The 13914-nt window shown below is 40.3% G+C and overlaps 1 protein-coding gene across 1 annotated transcript in view; it reads right to left on the reverse strand.

The window, feature by feature from the left end:
• lingo2 (leucine rich repeat and Ig domain containing 2) overlaps nt 1-13914 on the reverse strand; it is a 311558-nt gene that overhangs the window by 201672 nt on the left and 95972 nt on the right. Inside the window, exon 3 of the mRNA XM_033633693.2 lies at nt 3343-3447. The gene's annotated coding sequence lies outside the window, so the exon portion shown is untranslated. The remainder of the gene's footprint in view (nt 1-3342; nt 3448-13914) is intronic.

Consider the following 13914-nt stretch of genomic DNA (forward strand, 5'->3'; position numbering starts at 1 on the left):
CTCGCTAAATCAATCGATGCTAAATTGTGGGACCTGAGAGCACATCTGGGTGAGAACACTAGGTTCAGACAGGAAGTGGAAGCACTGTGGAGCGCCCTGAGGCCGGGAAGTTGGCCACTGCTGGACAGGGGTGTAAATCACCAGCTTCATCACGATACGATATTATATCGATTTGTTTGGATGACGATACGATGTTTGCCGATATCACAAAGTCTGTCACGGGACGATTTTGATTCGATTCGATTCAGGAGCCTGCGATCAATATGACGCTATATCATATGCCCATCTAACACAATCATTTACATCAACTCACAAAAACAACTAGAATATCAGGGCTCAACAATAAGGATTGCCCGATTGCCCGGGCAAGTAAAACTCACGGTCGGGCATGTAAACTAACAACTCACTTGCCCGATCGGGCAAGTTGCTAAAAATAGTAAAAGTTAATAACTAATTGATAAAATAAATGTATTTTAAAATGTGCTCTTCTGCTCTGATGCAGCGGTCTCTCTGCCTGAAGTCACAGGCACAGCTGTGTAACAGTGTCCTGCCCACAGCCCCCATTGATATTATTTTGCGCGACGGACCCTTCATATAATAACATAACAATATACTATTTTTTAGTGTTATGCCATCGTGTCATTTCTGTCTCTACATGGTCACGCGTTAACAATTCTCCTCTGCTCTCTGTATCACGCACGGTGGAGTTCCGCCACACACACAGGTGAGCACGCTAGAGCGGCTCGGGCCGCATTTTCCTGACCAAACCTGACCCCAAGCCCGGTGCAGTTTGTCAGCTGACAAAGTTATTGAAATGGACAGTGTGTAAATAACCATCAACAGACTGCTGTTACGCACAGACAAACACGCTGCTCGCACAGCAGCTCAGCACGGCACTCATGCAGAGCTTGTGTTGCGTTCAGGTGTTGTCACGTAAATAACAACTTCCAACACTTAAATAGGTCATAGCACAAAACAGCAGCATGTCAAGTGACTTTTTACTTTATTATATTCAATAAAATTGTATGTTCCTAAATCTTGAGACACCTCATATGTAAGCTAGACAGACATTTCACCTGCTCATTACTGTGCACACATGTACTGTATGTACTTAGTCCTAAAGAGCCCTTCTGGTGCCAGTAGATACATAGAAACATCCCAGCAGGCTGTGTGCAAGCATACAAAAAAGTTTCACGCATGTGAAAATTATTTTTCATGCGTGTGCTTCACCTCCGCTGCTACAACTCCATCCTAGGGGAAACACTGCTGTGTGCATTTTGTGCAACAGGTGGATGTGGTAGTCTACTGGTAGAGTAGAGAGAGAGCTAAGCAGTGTTGAAGTACAGTAGAGCAGGGCAGAGAGATGGAAGCAAAATATATTAAACCCGGTGTTAATACAGCAGAACTGGAGAGAGGGGTGAAAAATAAATAGAGATGGGCATGGCTCAAGTAGGGCGCAAAATTATAGACGGAGAACGATTGACAAATTTTTCACTTTAAGCCCTGACACTGTCATTTTTGTGTAGGAATTAAGCTACAATACATGACATATGTTGTTATAATTAATAAATACAGTGTGAATAAAGATTATATAACATAAAAATAACTGCAGTCTTTGTTATTTGATAGCCGCTTAAATTAAACACTTTTTATAGGGCAAGTAAAAACTGACTTCGGGCAAGTAGATCTCTGACCAACTTGCCCGACCGGGCAAGTGAAAAAAAACCTTAGTGTTGAACCCTGAATATGATTTGACCATTTTATTTCTGAGCTGTTTGTTGTTTGAGCGGAGGCGCACTTGCCCAGAAATGGTGACACAGACGTGCTATGTGAATTTCAAAATAAATGTTTATCTTTAAGATGACAATATGGATCGATGTTTTCATTTTGCATCGATATAATCGGATCGTTAATCAATGAATTGATGTATCGATGTGGATCGATGTATCGTTACACCCCTACTGTTGGAGCTCTGTTGGCTTCCAATGAACCAAAACCATTGCTGCAGCACTGACAATTCCATGTCTGATCTATTTCCCTTTAATTTAATTTTAGAAATAACCCTGTGTCACCGCTGTTTGTGACTTTGTTTTCTAAATAACGTACGTATTCCACACATTTGTCAGTTATATCTAAACAACAAGCAAGAGAGACAAGCAGACACATAAACACACAAGCAAGCAAGCAGACCTACGGAGACTTAGCTCTATACGTGTGATTAGAAAAGAGCAGAGGAGCAGAATCACTTGAGCACTAGAGCTGCAACAACATATTGATTAGTTGATCCATTAATCGATTAGTCAATCAAAGGACATTTAATCAACAACTATTGTGGCAATTGTTTAATGTTTTCAGTTATTCTTCAAGCAAAAATGTCGAACATTTACTGGTTTCAGATTCTTAAACGAGAATTTGGACCACGGTTGGACCAAAGAAGCAATTTTAAGATTTAACATTTTATAGACTCTGATTAATTGATTAATCAGGAAAATAATGAGCCAACTACTCAGTAGGGAAAATGATCATTAGTTGCAGCCCTATTGAGTACTGAGAAAAAGAGAGGGAATGAAAATACATCCCCACTGCAGCTTACAGAGAGAGTAAGGTACCGCCGAATAAAGAAACCAGATTCCAGGTACTGGTATTGGTTCAAATGTGAATGGCTTCTAACCCTACATACAGGTGACATTTCTCCACAAAAATTAATATAGCATGTTAAACTCTACTTTTTCTGTCCATAGCTTGTAGCAGCTATGTAGTAACATTCCCCCACTGACACCCACACTGAAGAGTCTCTCGTAGTGAAACCGCACGCCCCGCTGCAACACATGTACCTACACAGACTCTCTCAAAGGGCCATAAATGTGCTTCTAGTGACTGCCACGGCTCCACAGACGCTGTCTCTCCAGCAGAGTCAAAAAGAGTCAGTAGCATCTCATGGCTGGTTAGCTACCAGTTAGTTTTTATTTAAAACACGAATGCTAAGGCTGTCACCTCATCTGGGACACATACACAGTTTTTAATGTGGTTTTATGCCTTGCTTTGCATTCATTTAATTTACATTTTTCCTGTTATTATATGGAAAACCACATTTAAATTATGCTTGGATACATTATACATGGATGTTAAATATAGTTTTTGTGTAGTTTGTGTGTATCTGTGTACATGCTGAGATCGGAATGACATGGTAGATGTGGATTTTTTATTTTTTTTGGCCATATTTATTTATTTCCTATTATTCAAAACTGACCTTTAAATCCAAACCTGACTTAAGAAAGAACTGAAATAAAAAAGGCAGCAACGTCCACAATTACAAGAAGATATAAATTGATTTTGACATACCTGCTGGGCTTCCCAATGTCAGATGTCCATACACTGTTACAGAAGCAAGGAGTCCTTTAGAAAACCTCCAGCGTGACTCTATTCACAGGTCACTTACTCCAGGGTCTAAAAGAAAACAAAAGAAACACAAATCAGAGCAGACATGGATAGTGAGCTCACGACTTTAACCGACTCAGCCACCACAAATGCCCAGTGATCCAGGATAAACATCCTTGAAGAAATGTCAGTCCTAGGAAGAACATTAGCTAAACCACACCCGCATCGCAGGCAAGAAAAGACCTGTGTGACATACGCTCAGTATCTTTTTCCTTGCTTGGTCAACCTGATCATTTTTCTGCCTAAACAGCTGCCAGAGAATGGCTCATTACACCATCATTTGAGTCAGGGAAGACAAGTGAGTAGTATTTGCAGGGCTCGTGCCGTTCAACTTAGTGGTGCAGGTTTGGACAGTGAATGTCCCTTACTGACTGATTGGCACATTGTTCAAATGCACAGGAGCAACAGTTTAAAGGCAACACTCTGTTTTTCAAAGAAGAGCATAAACATACTTTCTGAGCAGACATTAGCTAGCTACCTTTCATTACAAAACCCTCAGTGCTGCTTGGTTAATCTGCCCGTGCTCAGTGTGGCTGTGGATCTCTGACACCTTAGTCCATTGGGTGGGAGAGAGCAGCACGCTCAGTCGACCGTAACACAGCCAGAATTAAACTGGTAACTGATTGCAAAGTGTCCACAGCATATGTGAAACAACAGTTTACTTGTTCTTGTCACTCAGTATATCTTACCAATGGGCTGCACTCACAGTCTGTAAAGAAACGCTTACAATGCTTGTCTCCTAGGATGCCAAAACTGCAAGTCAAGACAATCCAACCAAAATCCATTGCAGCTGATAGAAAAAGTATAAAATGCTGAATACTAAGTTGCTAATGATACTGATAGTAATGAATGTAGGGGTTTTAAGATTTTGTATATGACATTCAGAGCAAAATTGTAGCAGAAAAAAAAAGATTGCTATTTAAAGATTTAGGGTCATGAACAGAGAATGAAGCTATCCACCCTCTGTCTGTTGTGGTAGATGGTCTGGCCACATATCCATATGAGAGCATATAAGTGCACGTGACTCACTGTATGTACATCCCACGTGTTACCAAACATGCTTGGAAAAAATAACTGCACTCCACTGGCCTTCCAATCACTGCCCTACCACTGTCATCGCAAAAGCATAATGCCCCCCAACTTGGTCCCCCCCAGTGTTAACACCATTAGCTTTGTCAGCATGGTTGCCATTGTTAGTGCTGTTCATGCTGTTAGCACTGTTAGATGATTCTGTCACAGACTCGGTATCATTAGATATGCTCTAAATGTCATATACAGCTCCTGTAAAGGTGGCACTGTGAAGTGTTAGTGAAGAGTGTCAACACATATGATGGCTGAAAAGTCATCATTCACTCAGCTGTCAGTTCAAACATGTGGTAGTGAGATCCGCTGGCCATCACCTCATCAGAGAGCTGTTTCGAGATTATGCGAGCACCATTCATGTTCAAACTGATCTAACCAATCTTAATCCTAGGTCTTCAAAATCCGAAGCTTCATCACATCCCTTAGCATCTCACAGCCACACAGGGCACCCTTTAGACTCTTTATGTGACACGCAACTGAAACACACTGTAGCACATGGTTTATGTTTTCAAACAGTTGCAGGTAGGTGTAAGCAACAAAACTACTTTGATAGGCTGAAAAAAGATGTTGTTTTGGGTAAAAATAAGTACATCTGTTCGGCAATAATAACGTAATATGACGTAAATACATCACATAAGTGACGCAAGTGCATGACAACAGTACATAAATTACGTTATGTTAAAACAATGTTGACTTTTGGGCTCACATAAGACACTAACTGTGATCTACTGAGTCAACTTCTTTTTTGTTTGGCCCTGCACTGACTTCCTCCCTCTTTATACTGCATCAGTGGCTCTCAGAGTCAAGTGCTGCCGCCAATGGGTTTACAGTGTAGTTACTTAAAAGCTCTGTACTTCCAATAAAGACACATAGGGTGCCTTTGATGTTGATGTTACACACCCAGGGGCCTGAGAAAGTGTTGGTATTTGACGACCTGAGGATGGGAACAGGCTGAAATGATGTGTTCACTGGGTTCTGAAAGCTTTCCAATAAAATCCATGCCTTTGACTGGAAGAGTTCTTGAGTACTAGGCGAGTCAAAACACATGACGAAGCAGAAAGTAGTATTTCATAATGCACGCTGTAGTGCTGAGTGGGGCAATAGCTTTGATGTCACTGAACTTCCAAATCACAAGAACCCCCGATGCCAAGGATTAGTTCTGTTAAACCCTGAATATTGTTTTAATGATTACTCTTTTTTTCCCTTTTATTTATTTATTTATTTATTACATAAATACATCAACTTAAAGACCCTTTAAAATATTGTGTTAGTGTAGTTATATTGCTATGTTTTTTTTTAATTACACAACCTTCAATCATTCTCACATCAGGATACATGTACAGTAGCATTTTACATTTTGTAGATTTCTTCTAAATATAACTGACAGTTAACCTTTTATACTGTTACTATCAAAACTCTTTATCTTTTTATCAAAGAAACATACGCTGAAAAGTCTATGAGAAGCCACTCTCATCCATACTGCTACTGGATTCAGAACAGATTATGAAACTGTGAAGCATAAGAAAACCGAAGGCCTCAAAAGCCTTAACGCCAGCAGGAATTTACTCACTATATCAAAGTTCAGCAGTACTGGTTTGCCCGGTGATTCCACTTGCTAAGCCACATTTGAGCCACTTAAACAGGCCATATCTACAGCAGCTAAAAATGTAGCATCATTTTGTATGTGATATAGTTTCCCTCCCAACTCAAACTGTTTGTTGCACACCACCAGATGTGTCAGCAGTGGATGCTGACACCTAAGAAACGCTCACCTCTTCCTCTGACTTACCAGTGCTGCTATTTTCATCCCACCCACTGATCAGTCTAATCCACTGTTGGAGGATTTGTGCTCTGTGGTACAGAGCAATTGTGCTGTGGCAAAATGAGTGTGGCTTAATTGGAGCAAAGACTTAATGAGGGCCCCTTGAGGATTATCATCTGTGGCTTAGAAATGGCCCAGGTAGCGGAAGACACGGTCAAAAGGATCAGCTAACAGCCTTCTAAATTGGAGTGACAGTGCTGAGCTGCAACTGTGCCAATAAAATCTTTACTTTTTTTTTTTTTTTTTTTTTTTTTCCCAGGGGGGTCCTTGGAGAGAGGTGAATTAAAGTGAAAATCTCCGAGGAAAATATGGCTGCAGGACCAAACAGCTTTCTGTTGCAGCTGGAGGAAAGTAATGGAACATTTTCCCCATTTGATCTTGTAACCTACAACACTACTGTGTTTCTGCTTAAACTGCCTGTAAATTAAGACATTTTTTTACTACACTGTCTGCTAAATATTACGCTGTTATTACTGCAATAAAAGTTAATTGAAAATATTGTTGCTAAGTAGTTTTGTTTAATATAATAGGAACAAAAATCACATGGGAACATGACACATAAAATCAGTGAGTTTCTCAGGTCATTTTTTACAACTAATTAGGGCTGCACGGTATATGCGGTAGACGGTAGAAATGATATAAATTTGGCCCACGGTAGAGATTTGTGCTCTACCGTCCTATCGTCGATGACGTCATCGCACCTGCCTCAGTGTGAAAATGGCTGCGAGCACAGAGACAGCGGAGCAAGAGGAGCTGGTTCACGTCCGTGATTTAGCGTAGCACGTGCAACATGTGTTGCTGGAGAACTTGTGAGTGAGTGATTTAATGTTTTATGAACAGCCCCGGACTTCTCAGACTCTTTTAGCGACTTACCGCTCAGAGGGAACTCATTCAGTGTCTCCTCTGGCAGCAGCACAGCGTCTCTCCCTCTCCTCTCTCGCCGTGCGCGCACAGGAGTTGATTTTCGGCAAGAGAGTTTGTCATAAACCTTTGGTAATGTAAACCTATGTGATGCTAGGGGCTCCACAAAAAACTCCATATGTGAATGTGTGATAGTTGTGGTATCATAGCAGCCTGTCACAGGTTACAGTGTAATGATTAGAGGAGAAATGGCAGAGCATAAAGGTCCAGGTGGAAAAAACACAACTCAGTCATTTAGGATTTTGCTAAAAGAAGGAAATTACCTTTTGATATAGATCCCAGGGGACATTTTGCACCATAGAGTACTGGGTTTTAATTTTGAGTTTTGAGATCTGCATTCTGCACAATAAATGCTATATCTTTGCTTTTGTTGTTTTTTTTTTATCAATTTAGCTTTGCTAAGGGACTACAAAACCCATTCAGAAACACTTCTATTATAACTTTTACACTTAAATTTATACCGCGATATATACCGTTACCGTGAAGGGATTCGATTTATACCGTGATATAAATTTTAGGTCATACCGCCCAGCCCTACAACTAATGATTATTTTCATTATCTTTTATTTCACAGATTACACTCTAGATTAACTGATTAATTGTTTGGTCTACAAGATAATTCCCACTGAGGTAATATTATCAAATTGCTTGTTTTGTTTGATCAACAGTGTAAAACTAAAAAATAGTCAGTTCACCATCAAGCATAAGAAAGAAATACAGCAAATTAGCACAATTGAGAATTATGGAAAAAGCAAACATTTGGCTTTTTGGTTTGAAAAACAAACCATTTATAATTAGAATAGTTGTGAAATATTTTTTCTGTTAAACAACTTAACCAATAATTGACTAATTGTTTCAACTCTAAACATTTTACTGCTGACAAATTTGATCATTTCACGAGAGAAACGAACACACAAATGCCAGCGCAATGGCAGAGAGGTAAAGTAGAGCCCTCACTAGCTCTCCAAGCAGTTTATTTCTCTGAGAAGCCCGTCTCCACTTGACAGCCACAGATCAGACATGACTGACCAAGATAAATGGTTAGGCTCTAAAGTCAGATCAATTCAATCTAGCAACTGTCCTCGCCAGGAACAAAAGGCCACACTGTCAACAAGGCTCAACTCACTCTAATGCTTATTCACTGTCTTTTTGTCCTTGTTACGTAAATACCCGAAGCTGTGAATGTCCTGCTTTTTTAAAGTTGTACAGGTAAAATCCTCAAGCTCTAAACTAGTTCACCTCATTTGTATCTCCACTGTCTGATTTATCCTTTCTTTTTGTTGTTGTTGTTGTTGTTTTTTTTTTTGGTCTTTCAGTTCAGCCCTGCAGGCTACAGAAGTTGTGTGCAATAAACCCTTTCAATCACCGGCTTGTTTCCGTAAGCCCCATAGTACACCACCATTTCCCTGTTGGACTTATGATGAGACTTTACATCCTCCATCATGAATTATTTCACATTTCAATTCAGTGGGTTTCAAGGTCTGAACTCAGCCAGACTCAAGACAGGGCTGGAGTCATCATCTGCAGCAGTGTTACTCAGCCCACACCGCCGGCAGCCATTTCATTATGTAGGAAGACATGAAGGGCAAGTCAGAGTCTGTGCATTCAATTCAATTGATGACACAAACATGCCAAAGGAAGCTTTTAGGGCCCAGCTGCATTGATCCAAAGCTCAATTAAATTACATGCACAATAAGGGGCACTAACGGCAGTCATTTCTAGACTCATCACTGCATTTTGTCCAAATATGTTCTTGCATTGACTGAACTAACAATTTCAAGTCACACATTAGCACTGGTTATATCTTAAAGGAGCTGTGCGTAAGATTTAGCAGGATTTGGTGGCATCTAGTGGCGAAGACTGAAGATTGCAAACAGCTGAAACTTGTCTCTGTTAGAATTCCTTCAGTATTCATTGTTGCCTAAAGAGGTTTTCTGTCAAGGTGAGTACTCCCACCCACTGGAAATGTCTGGCGCGGCAGTGGGCCCAGACTGATAGAGAGAGTGAAACAGAATGTTGAGCTCACGTCATCAGGATGGTCTCACAATTAGCACCTGATACTGTTTGCTTACCTTAACTAACTAACTAACTAAATGTGTGCTCACCTTTTTTTGTGATCCAGACGTTCTAGAGATTTTTACCATGAGCCAAACTATTTGCAGAGGTCGCCTCCTCTCCAAAACAAACGGACCAGGTGATTTAAACCAGTACAAACACTTAATAAAGCAGTTTTGTTTGTCTGACACTGTTCAGCTTGTCAGAGATGGGCCGCTAGCCTTTTCTCCCTGATAACTAAAGAACTGGACGGGACGGAGGTTTTTACCAGGAGCAGAAATATCTGCAGGTGTTTGCTCCTCTCCAAAGCAGCAGAAAAACTGAATAAAGTGTTTTTCCGATGCTGCTAGTTGTAAAGGGTCTGCTACTTACAGTGGCTAAAGAAAATATGCAAATGTTCCTATCTAGAGCCAGTGTTTGGTTTGTTAGTTCTGAGCTACCGCAGAAACATGGCAATGCAACATGGCAGGCTCTGTGGCAGAGTTCTGCACTGGGTTGGGTACCCGCAAAAACAGCTGATTTGCGGATGGTTTTTAAAAAAACATTTTTTCCCGGGTTCGGATCTGGGTGGAAAAAATAACATGCAGGTCGGATCGCGGGTTTAAACACATCAGTCATTAGTTCGGTAAACTACAGATAACTATCTTGGTCATTATTTACTCTCTGAGGATCGCCTCCGCTATTTCGCAACGGTCATTGGTTCAGCTGTTTACATGCATTTCACCATCTAATAACACAATTTGTGATTGGACGACAGAATCAACATGGCTGCCACCGTCTAACAAGCGCCGCTTCCAAAACAGTAAATAATTATTTAGGTATTTGAGAAATAAGTGGATAAAACATACAACTATCACTTTATAATGTTTCTGAAGTGTTTCCCTGATGGATTACTTCTCTCCTCGATGGATTCTAAAAACACGTGACGGCTCGTAACTGCTGAACGTCGCTCTGGACAAACAGTAAGTCTATTATTACACATGTAAAGTTCCTTTACATAGATTAAAAGTTTAAAAGCATTAAACGTAACAAACGAGTGCCTTTACACTGGTATGGGAGAAGAACACAGAGGGTTGATGATGGAGCTGAAGTCAGGTTTTTATTGTGATAGCTGCTTCATTCAGGTCGTTGTTTACTCACTGGTACCTTAACTGTGGCGATATGCTGTTCAATATTCAGCCAATATGACCCAAAATGATTACTTTAAATCCAGGTTACGGGTCAGGCTGCAGGTCGTGTTTCAACAGGTCGGACCGGGTTGCGGTACTAATTGGCCTGATGCACGGGTTTGCGGTTTGGGTGCAGGTTTGTACGTCGCCAGGTCGGGTCGGGGCGGATCTTGAAACTGGACCCGTGCAGGACTCTGCTCTGTGGACAAGGACCTACTCCCTATGTAGATATAAACAGCTCATTTTAAGATAACAAAAACATGATTCTTCTTATTTTCCAGTGATTAAATAACGTGTTATATTGTATTTCATTTTTGCATTTATATTCCCCTACACACTGGACCTATAATTCATCGTGGGTGCATGCTTAGTGAATATAGAGTTAATGCACCATTACATTTGAAGTCTGCTATGATCAGATTTCTGTAAAAAATTGTATTTGTAGATATGACTAACACAAAACATTTCCCATATTTTACAGAGAAATGCAGCTCCTCATTAAAACGTTACCTATTTGACTATTTTAAGAGCAGTATGGTGACAAATCTAAATTACAGAATGCATTAGTGATTTGATTCACATAATGGTTCTCTTCCTTTACAGTGCCTGTGATATACTACCGTGGAAATCCAGAGTTCTCGCTAGATCACAATTTGAATTTGCTCAGCGAGTCACTCACACTGGCAATCAGTAATGGTGCTCATTACCCATGCCCTTGGAGCCAAGCTGCACCAATCAAATGGTGTATCTGATACAGACGGGCCACAGATGACGACAACACTGCGATGACGAGTCCGGAATCAGTCAGTAAACATTGCAAGATGGCTACGGATGAACACCAGTTGTTTGAAACGGCTTTGGCCGCTACAATGAACAAGTTAGACTTGGCTTTTTCTCTAAAAGAGGAACAGAAGACGGCGCTCGAATGTTTCCTTTGCAAGAAGAACGTTTTTGCTGTTTTCGAGTCTAATCTACCAGTTAGCTCCGCTGGTAGCGCTCTGGATACGTCACCCTGTGTATTGTTCTGATTGGTCGTAGTGTTATCCAATTGCGTGCAGTGATATTTTCAAATGCATGCTTGGTGTCGCCCCTTGAGTTGGGCCATTTGCATTACTCATAGCCAGACCCTAAATCTTTCTAGATTTAGATTAGTCTGGATTTCCATGCTAGTGATATACGGTTATTAAAGTGAATATGATGGTGAGAACTCCTAAGAGCATTGGTACAATGCTATAATTTCTTTTGAGTTTTTGCTGTCTCAAAGATGGGGACAGTCAGACCTGTATATTTAACGCCTTTTATATTCAAAATAACAATGAGGCACGTGACTTTGACACATTATTTTTGAAGATTATTTTTCATGGCATAGTACACTCCACTGCGATAACTTCACATAACCAAAAGAGTAAGATACTATTTTCAAGTGTTTGATGGAAATGACAACATATTACACATTTCGACACTTGATTTAACAGTGTAACTGATCTACATGTACATGAAGGGAAGCTGCCAGCCTCCAATCCATATTGCCTGGAGTAGTTTTATGAAAAGTATTAACAACCTCCCCTCATCCTTCTTTTCATCTGTCTCTCTTCAAAGAGAATAAAACAGAATAGACGAAAAGCAAATTCGGCTTCCCCCCCCCCCCCCTTTTTTTTTTTTTTTTTTTTTTTTTACATACAAAGGGAAAGTGAACAGAATAGGCAGCATAAAAACATGAAGACTATTAGTTCAAAAGGTCACTAAAATGTCACAAAGAAATCATGAAACTTTTGGATCAGAGGTATATGTTTGCAAGCAGATCTATACGTACACAGCTTGGATGAAACAGAAAAGGAAACAGTGTCAGGAAAGTGTCAGCACTTTAAACATAAACAGACGGAGAAGAGAAGATGAAGGCAAATCCGCCTGCCAGACAACATTAATAATAAGAAAAAATAAAAAATAAAAAAATAAATAAATGAACAATTTCAGACTATACAGTTGGCCAGAAAGCTGTGCAAGAGGCAGGAAAAATATATATAAAAAACATCTGTTGGAAAAGATTAAAAAAGGCTGTAAAAGAAAAATACTTGTGCCTTTGGCCCCATGCTGAGAGCTCAGTGACCACTACAGTGTAATGCTGCGTGAGTACTTCCCCAAACAAAGGTTTATTGCATCATTGCTTATAGCACACAGTGTCCGAGTCAGACTCCAACAGTGTCTCAACCTTGGGACCTTGTTTTATGAGGCCAGTCTTGAGCGATTTGCAGAGAGAAGACCAAAGACGGAGTCTGCCCCCACCCTCTCATAGTAAGCACAAGGTTATGGAGCACAGTGCCAACAGCTGAAGTGAAGCAGTTTTCCTAATTGAACAACTACAGTACTGCCAGACATGAAGAATTGTTGACTCCGTTTCCATCTTCAGTCTGACATTGAGCTGATGTTTTCAGTTTGTCTGTCTGCAGTGTAACGGAAAAAATATTGGTTCCATTTTCATGAAACTTGGTGGAAGAGTGTAGCATGAGCCAAGGAGGAACCCACTAAATTTTGGAGCAGATCTGAATCATGTGGTGGTTACACTAACTATTTTTCACTTTCACTAACATTGTAAAACTGGGCTATTGGCCTTGGCAGAAAAAATAATATAGAAACAAAATGCACAACAAGGGTTTTGGCAAAGTGTTGATCACTGGTAGCAGACAGTGTTGGGTAAGGGTTACTTTAAAAGTAATCAAAGTACGTTACTGTGTTACTTTTTAAAAAAGTAACCAGTTACTTTACTGCGTTACTCCCTGAGTAAAGTAACTCAATTACTTTAAAAGTACTTCCAACGTTACTCCCTGAGAAAATTGACTCAAGCACTTTTGAGTATTCTACATTTCCTATTGGGCAATGAACCACAGGGCGCTAAGCCTACATTTTTGTCTCCAAAATTAAAGTTATGGACCACTTGCCCTTCACTGAGATCCAATTCTCCCATCACAGCCGTCACTTTGACCAGTAGAAACACAGAACAATCTGCTGCCGTAGACAACTGTATGACAATAGCACCCCAGCATTTTTAATATTTCCTCTAGGGATGTTACCACACAGAGTAAAAGGGGGAAATGATGGTGTGAAACAGCAGAGGCACTTTGTCAACCCGCTGAGTTAACGTTACTGTCATTAGCATCAAGCTAGCAAACAACGGTACATCCTCACAGTCGGACATAAAGTAATAACATTAACAAATAGCGGCAGGGCTTTTACTCACCACAACTGCAGAGGCTCCCAGCTGCATTTGAAACAAACTACATTATAGACGGCCTGTTATTTATTAATCCCTCTGTGTGTTTATATATTTACTTTTTATCCGCTCCGTTGTCTTTATAAAGTTAACATATCGCACCGTCATTTCAAACTCAACACTTGTTTCAAATTAAAAGCCCCTTATAACCTTGGCTG

This window comes from Epinephelus lanceolatus, chromosome 7 (genome assembly GCF_041903045.1).
Source record: "Epinephelus lanceolatus isolate andai-2023 chromosome 7, ASM4190304v1, whole genome shotgun sequence".
In the NCBI taxonomy this organism is placed as follows: Eukaryota; Metazoa; Chordata; class Actinopteri; order Perciformes; family Serranidae; genus Epinephelus; species Epinephelus lanceolatus.